Here is an 11,322-nt window from a genome sequence, read left to right as displayed (position 1 = left end):
GGCAGCGGGGGGAAGGCGCGGGGGGCGGCGCCAGCAGCCCGCCGCCACGGCAGGGCACGCCCACGGGGAGGGGCCGCGGCGCCGCCGTCGCTGAGGGCCCCCCTCCCGCCGCCGCCGCCGCCTCCGCCGCCGCCTCGCCCCGCCCACCCGCGGAGGGGGCGGGGCCTCGGAGGGAGAGCGGCGGCCGCGGCAGTTGGCTGAACGTGACGCGTGCCCGGTGTACGCGCTTCTGCCCGGGGGCGGGGCTCGGGGGGGCGGGGCGGTGCCCGCCTGCCATCAGGAGATGGGGGCGGAGGGGCGGGCGGGGTAGCCGCCATGTCGTTGGCTGCCGCCGTCCGCCTGGTCTCCGGGTCATGGTGAGGGGAGGTCAGAGATCGTCAGCCGCCCTTAACGCGACCCCCCCTCAGCTCCCGCAATCGCTGTTTCCATCGCTGCCTGTCACGACACTGTCCCGCCTGTCACGACGCTGTCCCCAGCCCGTCACGGCGGCACCGCGGCTCGGCGCTGCCCCTCAGCGGCGGCTCGGCCACGGCTCTCCCTGAAGGGACGGCGGCGCGGGGTGGTGCCCGCCGTTGCCCCCCGCCACTTTTCCTCACAGAAGGACGCGGGGCCCCGAAACTCCTCACGGCAGTCCGGGACTGGCCGGGTCCTCCAATCTGTGGCTGAAAAGGGGGCGACGGCCCGTCTTCTGCGCTCCCCAGTCACTACTATACGTACATACATACATATTTACCCTAACTCGGGTCTTTACCATGGACACACTGATCCTGAAAGCTGAGCTGATTTTTTTCTGGATATAAACTCCAATCTCAGTAGACAAACATGGTCAGCCTTCTTTACACGCTGGTAGTGGTTTTTTTCATCTACCAGTACTTACTGGAACTTGTCTATTAAATCACTAAGAAATCCAGATATAAACAAATATATTGAATTAACATTTAGTTATACGTTGCTTACTAGATTCTTATTTCTCAAGCTTTCTTAATTGGATATAGGGAAACAGCTTGATTCTTCTGAATGTTAACAGAACAGTTTAGTCTTTTCTAGATGAAAACATCATTTTACATACAAAGAAGCTATTAAATACTTTAACTAATACTTTTTTTCCAGAAACAATGTAGGGCTCTTAAGGCCTTTTGCATTGTAAATCCATAAATAAATATGCTGCTTAAAAAAAAAAAAAATTGCTCTGAGCTACATAAAAGTTGCTAATATTTCTGGTTTTGTTGGTATTTGTAGGAGACTTTGGGGATACTTGGGATACTTTCTGAGGGATTAAGGAAGGTAAAGGCTGCCTTTTTATACAGTGTGGCTGTAATTCAGACTTACATATTTTGCTTAAGGCTGAAAAGTAAAAAAGTAGAGGCAGAGTTACTAAGGAAAAGCAAAGGAGGAAGAGCACTTGATAACTAAAATAATTTTTTGGGAATGATATATGGAGCTTGTAATTTAAAAAGCATGATTTGTGAATGAGCCATTTCAAGAGGGGAGGGGAATCCGTTTCAAGGTGCAGGGGAATGCAAAACAAACTAGATCATGCACTATAATACATGCACTTCAAATTCTGTTTTTCTAGAGTTGCTTTCTTCTGACTAAGTTCAAAAACTACAGTGTTTTTCCTGTGAAGACTTCATTATATATGACAATGTAATTCATCAAAGATTCCAGTGACTAGAATGAAAATGCAGACCATCAGTGCAGAGCAAGTGCATGAAGATCTGTGATGCACAGCAGGTTAGTTTAGTCACACAGGTCTTTGCAGTAGATCAGCAGTGAGGTCTCGTTTTGCTGTGTGTTGTGAAGCATCATTCTAACAGTTTCCTGTTATTGCTAGTTCCATATATGTTTTTTTTTTTATGCCTTCCATCACAATCTCATGTTGGAGTTATGCATAGACCTTGAATGTAAGTGGACTTTTTTTTTTTTTAAACTAGACTCATTCCCACATTCAGTCACATAATCATTTTGCCACTTTCTAAATAGGGATAGCTGCAGCTTTAACCAGGCAAGTCTGAAAGACGTGCTCAAAAGAACAACTAGTGCAAGTTCTGCACATTTATAATCAGAGTTCACTTATTTCCATGCTGTGCATCAGACTGACCACATATACAGAGTTCAGAAGCATATGTCGCAGGAATGGTTGCAATGGGCATGCCTCAAATTTCTGAGTATTTTGCAGTATTACATTGGATGATATCTACAGAATCTGCATTCAATATCTTCAGACATCTTTCAGATTTGGTCTCTAGGGAGAAAAGAGAACATAACATACTTACAGAAATCTGGATATACAGTTAAGCTGTGTAATCTGTTTGTGCATCCAACCACCTATCTCAGTTCTCTCAGCAACCAAGAGGGTTGTTCACAGCTGTCTGAGGATACGTAGCATAACCTGTGTTCTGTGTTCTACCTTCAGTGGATTCAAAAACTCTTTTACTATGTTGTATCATTTACTGTACAACGAAATGAAATTAGTATGTAGTTCTGGAAAAAATATCACGTAAAAGGTGTTGTAGGTTAATCTGTTACATGAGAAGTGGGAGGTAGTATCCTTCATTTACTGGTAAACAATTCCGGTAAAACAGTGTTTTAATTGTCTATATACAATATTAACTCCTGCTTAGAGTACGAGCAAACATGATAAATAAGTGATAACGTTACTTTTTTCTATAAATAATCAGCAAGTCTTTAATTGACTTGAATTTCATGCCCATAACATACTGTATGTGCAGCAACATAACACAGATATACTGGCTTTGTAGAATTTTTGCCTTGATCAGTTTGGCATTTTTCCTCAATTTCTTTTTCCTTTTAATTGCTAAGTATTCTATGCTTTGAGCAGCTGAATAACATTATGTTATTTTGCTGAATCAACTTCAAGCAAATGTGCTTTATCATCATGATTTGCACATTTGCTGATTACAGCACCAAACTTGAATATCAAAATATGCAAAAGCATTTTTAAATTCTCCCTTCCTCACCTTTTCAAGTGTAAATCAAAGGTGATCATTATTTTTATCCTTGAAGGTCAACGTCTGTTTTTATTCTAATTTCATGCAGTATGAAATTCTTTTTGTAACAATAAGGTGGCAGTGTTTATGTTATTGTGTGAAGTCTGTTTTAATTAGTTTCTCATTGGAATTTTGAAGCCTCTCAAAGAATTATTTTGTGTTTTCATCTTCAGACTTTACAGCACAGTTTTCCATAAAAGATTTCCAAATCACATACATTCTTTTATTTCAGTGCAGAAATTTTGCTACACTTACCTGTAGCTTGATTTTGTTTAGGCAGTTCTATGTGCATTATCTAGCACTTGATAAATGCCATTTGTTTAAATGTATATCATTGCTTAACATGGATTTTCGGGTTTGCCTGTGGAGAGGGTTTTTTTATTATTATTACTTTTTTCTTCCTCTATAACACTGAATGATCAATTTGCAAGTTTTGCTTTTTAGAAATCAGAATTGTCATGTCATGAAAATGTTGCGCTCCTGAAATGTACTCAGTTTGTATTGTCTTACATGTCAGGTCACATATGTTCATATGTCACATATGAACCCGATAAGACAAAATTAATGGATTACTGATTGGACATGGGCTTGGACTCTTAGTGAGTTGTCCTGGGCCTGATGTCACTGATTTCAAAGGATTCTTTTACAAGTAATTATTCAGATTGCAAGAAAAGAACTAAAAACAACTCTCTAATTTACCAATCACATTCTTTCATTGGTGACTGTCCATCTGTTAATGAAGTTATCTTATTATAAATGGTGAAAATCTGTAATACAAGAAACTACATGAATGCTGTTGGCAACTTTTGCATATTTCTTTACGAAAGCCACTATTATTACAAATGAATCTCAGAGTGACTATGGGAAGGCATTGCTATGGTAACTGTGATCCACAACAGCAGCTGCTTGCTTTTCATTGCTGTTGCATATATACATTAAAATACATTTAAAATGACGTCTCTCCTTTCAATTTTAATGTTTAACACAAACATTTCCAAAGCTACACATCTAATACCAAGAGAAGCCAATCCATGGGTTAGATTTATCTAGTCTTTCAGTTTTACTCTTACAGTTGTTGAAGATTAGCTAAAGACATAGCTTGAATATGACTTTGAGAATGAGAAATTGAGAAATTACTGCACAAATGGTAACACAATGAAGTTCTGTCTATACTGTTTCATCGTATACAAAAAATTAGAAGACTATCTTTTAATTGAGTTTCAGAAAATGTATTTATTAACAGTACTTGCTATTTTTATAGAAATTATAGTCAATAATTATGAAGAAGCTTTCCTTCCCTGCCACCTATTCCAGGAGAAATATGTTTTGGGGGCTTCTGTTATGCTGGGCCTTTTCCTTAAAAATCAAAACAAAACAAAAAGTCCCTTACTCTAATAGCAAAATTTCAGTCTATACTGCACTTGAAATCTTATGTTTTCAGAGATGTCTCTAAATATGAGCTATGCCATTCTGCTGTGCTATTTAGACACTTCCTAGAACAGTTTGTCTCTTGGTCCAGCAGGTAGTGGAAGTACAAAGAGTGTTCCTTACATCAATAAGAGTAAAAGAAAATCCCATTAATCTCCCTAACAATCTTGTGAGAGAAGTATTTTATGTTATCCCTGCTTTAAAGATAGGTAAAATGAAATACAGAGATTACAAATCAGACTGAAATCTCTGTTACTATTGTAGAAGTAGAGTACTGGCGTAGAAAAGGGTCAAAAGAATCCAAATCCTGTAGTATGGTTCTTCATTCTGGTCCTTAATCTAATATATCAAAAATATATATATAGTACTCAAAAGATTCAGAGAAGAGCTCAGGGATGATCAAAATACAACTTTCTTACTAGGATTGATTAAGTAAACTAGGACCATTCAATTTGAGAAAAATATAGGGAGGAATATGATAAAATTCCAAAATAGTGAGTATAACGGAAAGGCTGGACATATATCAGCTATTCATCATCTTTTACAATGCAAGACCTATGAGAAACAATAATAACAAAACAAAACAAACAAAAAAAAAAGCTAACAGGATCCAGCTTAGGAGCAGTAAAATAAATAATGCAGTAGGTAATAGAGCTGTGCAACTCCTTGCCAAAAGATATTGTGGATGCTCCAAGTTTATATTGGTTCTGAGGAAGACTGGACAGGTTCATAGAAGAAAAGCACACTGAGGCTGAGTACAAATAAAATATAGCTGACTTTCAAAATCCCCAAGCTGAAAAGGATTTTTCAGGTTCAGAGTCTGTGAAAATATTAGGGAAAAGTATACATCCACCTTATTCCTGCTTCCTAGGCAGCCACTTCATGGATACTGTTAGTGACAGGATACTGGTCTGTAATGGCTATATTGGTTTGACCCAGCAGACTTGTCCTTAAATGTCCGTACCCTGTAAACGGCATTGCCTTTCAAATGTGGAAAAAATAAGGTACTTAGTCATACTATACTTGGTTTCCAGACATGAAATAAACAAAAATATTTGAAAGTTGTTGGCAGGTCAGCTGTTTGACAGTAGGTCCATTATTAATCTATTTACAAAATGTTCATTTTAAAAGCTTGATCTTTAGCTTAAGCTGAGGGGCTCCAATGCTTGCTTTCATAGGGATGCTTAAGGAGCAGAGCAGTAAAAGTCATAAGTAAAAAATGGACAGCAAAATAATAAAAATAATAAAAAATAAAAAGACAAATGGGTTTAAACACTCAGTAATTGAAGAAAAGTCCACTGAATCATGTGTTCAGTGACAACTAAGTACAACTTTCTAGTCACTGAAAGTTAACAGGCAAAGATACTAAAAAAGGGGGAAAGTGTTGAATTTGTATCTTGAAAGAATAGGGATTAGAACCACATCCATTGTTAGAGCAGGGATGGTCAGGGAAAACTTGGGAGACTAACAGCTTGAAAGGACGTGTAGAATCCTTTCAATAGAAAGGATGTGTAGAATCCAACACAAGATTTCAGTCAAACCTGAAAATCAACGATAGAAATATTTTCCTTTTTTAAGTGTATGGTGATCCACAGTACATTTATGACTTTCAGCATGCAGTTGTCTCAGTTTTATTTTGTATATTTGGAAATATATTTACAATGGATCTCAGAAGTGATACATGGACATAGTTTATTCTTGCATAGGACAGATACAGTAGCATATTTAAAATATGCAAATATTAAGATGTACTCCTATAGAAATAGAAACAGGAGTCTAAAAATGGGGGAAAAAATGGCATATGGATCAAATTACAGATCTATCTTAGTGGGAAGAACAAGAGAGATGAGTAAGCTTGGATTCATTAATCACAACATAGATCTAAAGAAAAAAAAAAAAAAGAGAAAGAAAATAACCATTGATGGGATGAAAAAGAAAAAAAAATAATTTGTTTTAATTCATTTATAGTGAATGGAAACCAAAGGATTAGGAGTGTAAGAGACAGAAAGGTTTATGACTTTTTAAAAATGGGTTCAGGAACATAAATTAGGCAATAGTAACAAAAAAAAAATAATAAAAAAATAATAAAAAAAAAAGCAAAGCAAAATGCTTCACAGTATTTTGGTATCATATAATAATCACCTTAGCACTATGACAGCAAGCAAAATATAATCACCTGTATTTAAATAAAGTTTTGACATGCAACTGTGCCATGTTCAGAGCTCCCATTAAAATCATTTTATTTACTATAGTTTAAATATTGCAACTATAAAACTTGACCCAAAGCTAGTTGAAATGAATGTCCTTCAGTCTGGCTTTGCCTGCAGGGTAACAATGCACAGTGATGAAGGTTGGTTTCATTATTTCACTCATTAATTCACTGCATGATATAGACTTTCATTAACTGAAAAAGGACAAGAGGCCTAAGGGAAACACATATATAAAAAAGGCCTTTATTCACTCAATGTTTAACTGCTTACTAAAACAAAAAATGAAATGAAAATTGCTTGGCAAGGTGAAACATTTGGACATGAATTAAGACAACATTGCCAGTAATGTATATTTGAAGTTTCTATCTATCCTAATAAATACTTTTTCTTGTAAAGCATTTGGAAAGATATAAACTTAAGACTAGATTTTCTGTATTTACCTGCTTCGTGTTCAGGGGACAGCTATACCTGTAGGTTGGTTTCATAAGTTGGATTAACCTTGAACATTTACCAGGCTGAGAGGAAGCTTAAAAATATTTGCAGTGTCATAAAGAGTGAGATATAAAAAAATAAAAATAAAAGGTGCCCCATATTTCCTGGAAAACAGTCCAGATAACTTTTAAAAAATTAAAGCACTGAAATAAATGAGGGGATACAATAAAGGTTTATTGTACATGTAATTATTTCTTGCTTTGTATAATTGCATTAATTATTTAATTGCCATTATTTCATGAAATTTAGTTTTCACTGGTTTGGGTTGAAAAATTAGTAATTCACAGGAACAAACATAAGTGACTGGTTTGACAGATGACCCCATTATTATTATTATTATTTTTTAGCTGGGTTCTGTAAAATAATAATAATAAAAAATATTATTAATAATAATAATAATATGTTGCTGTTCAAATAGTTAGAAAACATCTGTTCATTGATTCTCAAGTATTTAATTTGAAATATGTTGGGTTGAACAAACCTTTGCTGAATCCAAGGTAGGGCTCTCTTAGAACTCCACCAAGGTGCAGCTGTGACAGTAACGGACAGTCTGAGCATCTCTCCATGATACGTGGTGAAGTTAAAGAGCATGCACCTAAGCAAGATGTGCTGGTCGGGAAGCAGAATGAGCTGTTTTTTTTCCTCCCTACATATCCAGTCCTGAAGGTTCTCAGCCAGTTTCCTCCTAAGAGCGCTACCTGATGTTCTGTAATTGACTGAAAGTTAATGAAATAAACTGAAGGCAACTGAAAGTTTTGCACCCTTTAGCCACGGTTAGGGCACAATGTGCTTTGGGTCTCCACAGTGAAGTGGCTTCTCCAGGAACTTTTCAGGTCAACTACAGAGCAGCCTGATTTTGTATCTGAAGTTTAACTTCAAGATCACAATCTGAAAAGATCATAGAATCATAGAATCATAGAATATCCTGAGTTGGAAGGGACCCTTAAGGATCATCAAGTCCAACTCTTGACACCGCACAGGTCTACCCAAGTTCAGACCATGTGACTAAGTGCACAGTCCAATCTCTTCTTAAATTCAGACAGTCTCGGTGCAGTGACCACTTCCCTGGGGAGCCTGTTCCAGTGTGCAACCACTCTCTCTGTGAAGAACTTCCTCCTGATGTCCAGCCTAAACTTCCCCTGCCTCAGCTTAACCCCGTTCCCGCGGGTCCTGTCGCTGATGTTAATGGAGAAAAGGTCTCCTGCCTCTCGACACCCCCTTACGAGGAAGTTGTAGACTGCGATGAGGTCTCCCCTCAGCCTCCTCTTCTCCAGGCTGAACAGGCCCAGTGCCCTCAGCCGTTCCTCGTACGTCTTCCCCTCCAGGCCTTTCACCATCTTCGTAGCCCTCCTCTGGACACTCTCCAACAGTTTCATGTCCTTTTTATACTGTGGTGCCCAGAACTGCACACAGTACTCGAGGTGAGGCCGCACCAGCGCAGAGTAGAGCGGGACAATCACCTCCCTCGACCTACTAGCGATGCCGTGCTTGATGCACCCCAGGACACGGTTGGCCCTCCTGGCTGCCAGGGCACACTGCCGGCTCATATTCAACTTGCTGTCTACCACGACCCCCAGATCCCTCTCTTCTAGGCTGCTCTCCAGCGTCTCATCGCCCAGTCTGTACGTGCAGCCAGGGTTTCCCCGTCCCAGGTGCAGGACCCGGCACTTGCTCTTATTGAACTTCATGCGGTTGGCGATCGCCCAGCTCTCCAACCTATCCAGATCCCTCTGCAAGGCCTTTCCACCCTCAACAGAGTCCACAACTCCTCCAAGTTTGGTGTCATCAGCAAACTTGCTCAAAATACCTTCTATTCCTACATCCGGATCGTTTATAAAAATATTGAAAAGTACCGGCCCTAAAATGGAGCCTTGAGGGACCCCACTGGTGACCGCCCGCCAGCCTGACGCAGCCCCATTTACCATAACCCTTTGGGCCCTGCCCGTTAGCCAATTGCTCACCCATCGTATGATGTTTTTATTTAGCTGTATGGTGGACATTTTGTCCAGTAGGATCCTATGGGAAACCGTGTCAAAAGCCTTGCTGAAGTCCATAAAAATCACATCAGCTGGTTTCCCTTGGTCCACCATACGGGTGATCTTATCATAAAAGGAAATCAGGTTAGTTAGGCAGGATCTACCCTTCACAAACCCATGCTGGCTGGTACCAATGACTGCTTTGTCCCCCAGGTGCGCCTCAATACGTTCGAGAACCATCTTCTCCATGATTTTACCAGGCACTGACGTGAGACTGACAGGCCTGTAATTGCTAGGGTCTTCTTTCTGACCCTTCTTGAAAATCGGCACAACATTTGCCAGCTTCCAGTCTACCGGGACCTCTCCAGACTCCCATGTTTCCTAGCATACAATCATTAAAATAAATAAAGCTGTATTTGGTATTTTGCAATTCAAAGAAACTTACTTATAGATACCTGAGGTGATAGGATAGAGAAGCAGTGCTATGAGTGCTATTTTATTAAAATGACATGTTTTTCACGTTCACAAATCATTCACATTTCAGAGCAAGTTTTGCAGAAGTCCTTATGAATGATACATCTCGTATGGGAGAGAAAAGAAAAAAAGGAAATGGCCTCCCCAAATCAAAACATCAATAGTTTCATCCTCTGATCTGAAACAATTTCTACAGGGACAAGGTCAGTTAAATTACATACTTTCTGTACTTCTCTCCAGCTGACAATCGGCTGGTTATAATGCAAGAACACAAGGGCTCAAATAGATTTTTCTGACATGGTGTGCCATCTGGCACAAAACAGTCTTACAAACGCTGCTTCCCTGCTCTGCTTTTGCAGATCTAGTGATGGCATAATTGCGAGCCCTGTCAATGTGGAGTAGCATAGTTAGCTTTATGCAATCTATCCATAAGTATCAGAATCACTGTTGCAACATGCAAATGTTTCATGATCCCAAACATAAAGATCTAATTATATTTCCTTGCAAGAAAAATTTCCAACGTTAGAAGTACAGCACGGTTTCCATACTTCGTGGTATATTTGAAAGCGCAGCAGGGTTCAAACAAGAACTACAGAATGATATCCATGACTGGTTGGTATATTGGTATTTAATGGAGTAATAAGCTAGGTAAAAAATGAGTTATTTCAGTGTTACAAACCATATTGTGATATCACTTCCTCATATTCATCAATGAGACTCGGCTTTTAATAAGTGAAGCACTAACAGAATGAAGCATCATACAGTTGTGCCGCTTAAGTTATTCCAAGCAGCACTATCAGTACATCTCTCTGCTGGAGCAAGGAAGAATGTCTTTGCAGCTTTGACTTCATAGAATTCTGAATGATGCTAGAGTGTGTAGTAATGTTGTGACGCTGCACAGATGGTAACTGGCATAAAATTACTCTTTCATTTGTAACACAACTCAGAATTCAGCCTTAGCAGTAGGGAAAGGACAGTAAACCCAGTAAACCAACTCGGTGACACTTTTTTTCTTCCAATCAATTTTTTAAAGTTTCCATCTAAATGCTTCTGTTACTGATGAAATTCTTGTCCCCTAGACATTAATGTTACAAGAAAAAAAAAAAAAAAAAGAAAAGAAAAAAAAAAAGACTGCAGTGTTTATAGTAAAAGCAGCACAATGTATTCAGATGGCCAGGTCTGGAGTTATGAAAAATACCTATTAACAGAAAGTTTCCATCATATTTTTTTCCATACTTCTTTTCATATGACACTAAATGGTATTGATTTTATCTTCCTCAGTGGTAAAGTTAACAGAGGGCTCTGGTTCAACCTATTTTTGATAACAATATTATCCAGTGAAGTTAATATGCATTTCACACTGTAGAGGTACAAAAACAAATCATGTAAACTCACACTTGACAACCATAATTTTGTACTACTACAGTTCAGCTGTAGGAGCACAAAACACTTCTGAAAAATTAGAGAAAGCTGTTTGGTGTGATTCTGTTTTACCTCCTGTCTTAAACTGAAACAAAGACAATTGTTACTGCAGATTTTCAAGGCAAAAGAAAATGTCACCCAAAGCATTGATTATAGCACGGGATTTTCTAATTTCCTAGAAGATTCCAAACATATGCCATAGTTTTGCAGAAGTGACAAGCACCATATCTTAACAGTTATTTTTCAGTATGCCACTGTAATCCTTTACTATTTAGGCTGCATTACTGGCAAGACCCCAGCTTTCTGTGA

This window comes from Anas acuta, chromosome 9 (assembly GCF_963932015.1).
Source record: "Anas acuta chromosome 9, bAnaAcu1.1, whole genome shotgun sequence".
In the NCBI taxonomy this organism is placed as follows: domain Eukaryota; kingdom Metazoa; phylum Chordata; class Aves; order Anseriformes; family Anatidae; genus Anas; species Anas acuta.
Note: the sequence above shows the minus strand (reverse complement) of the source record.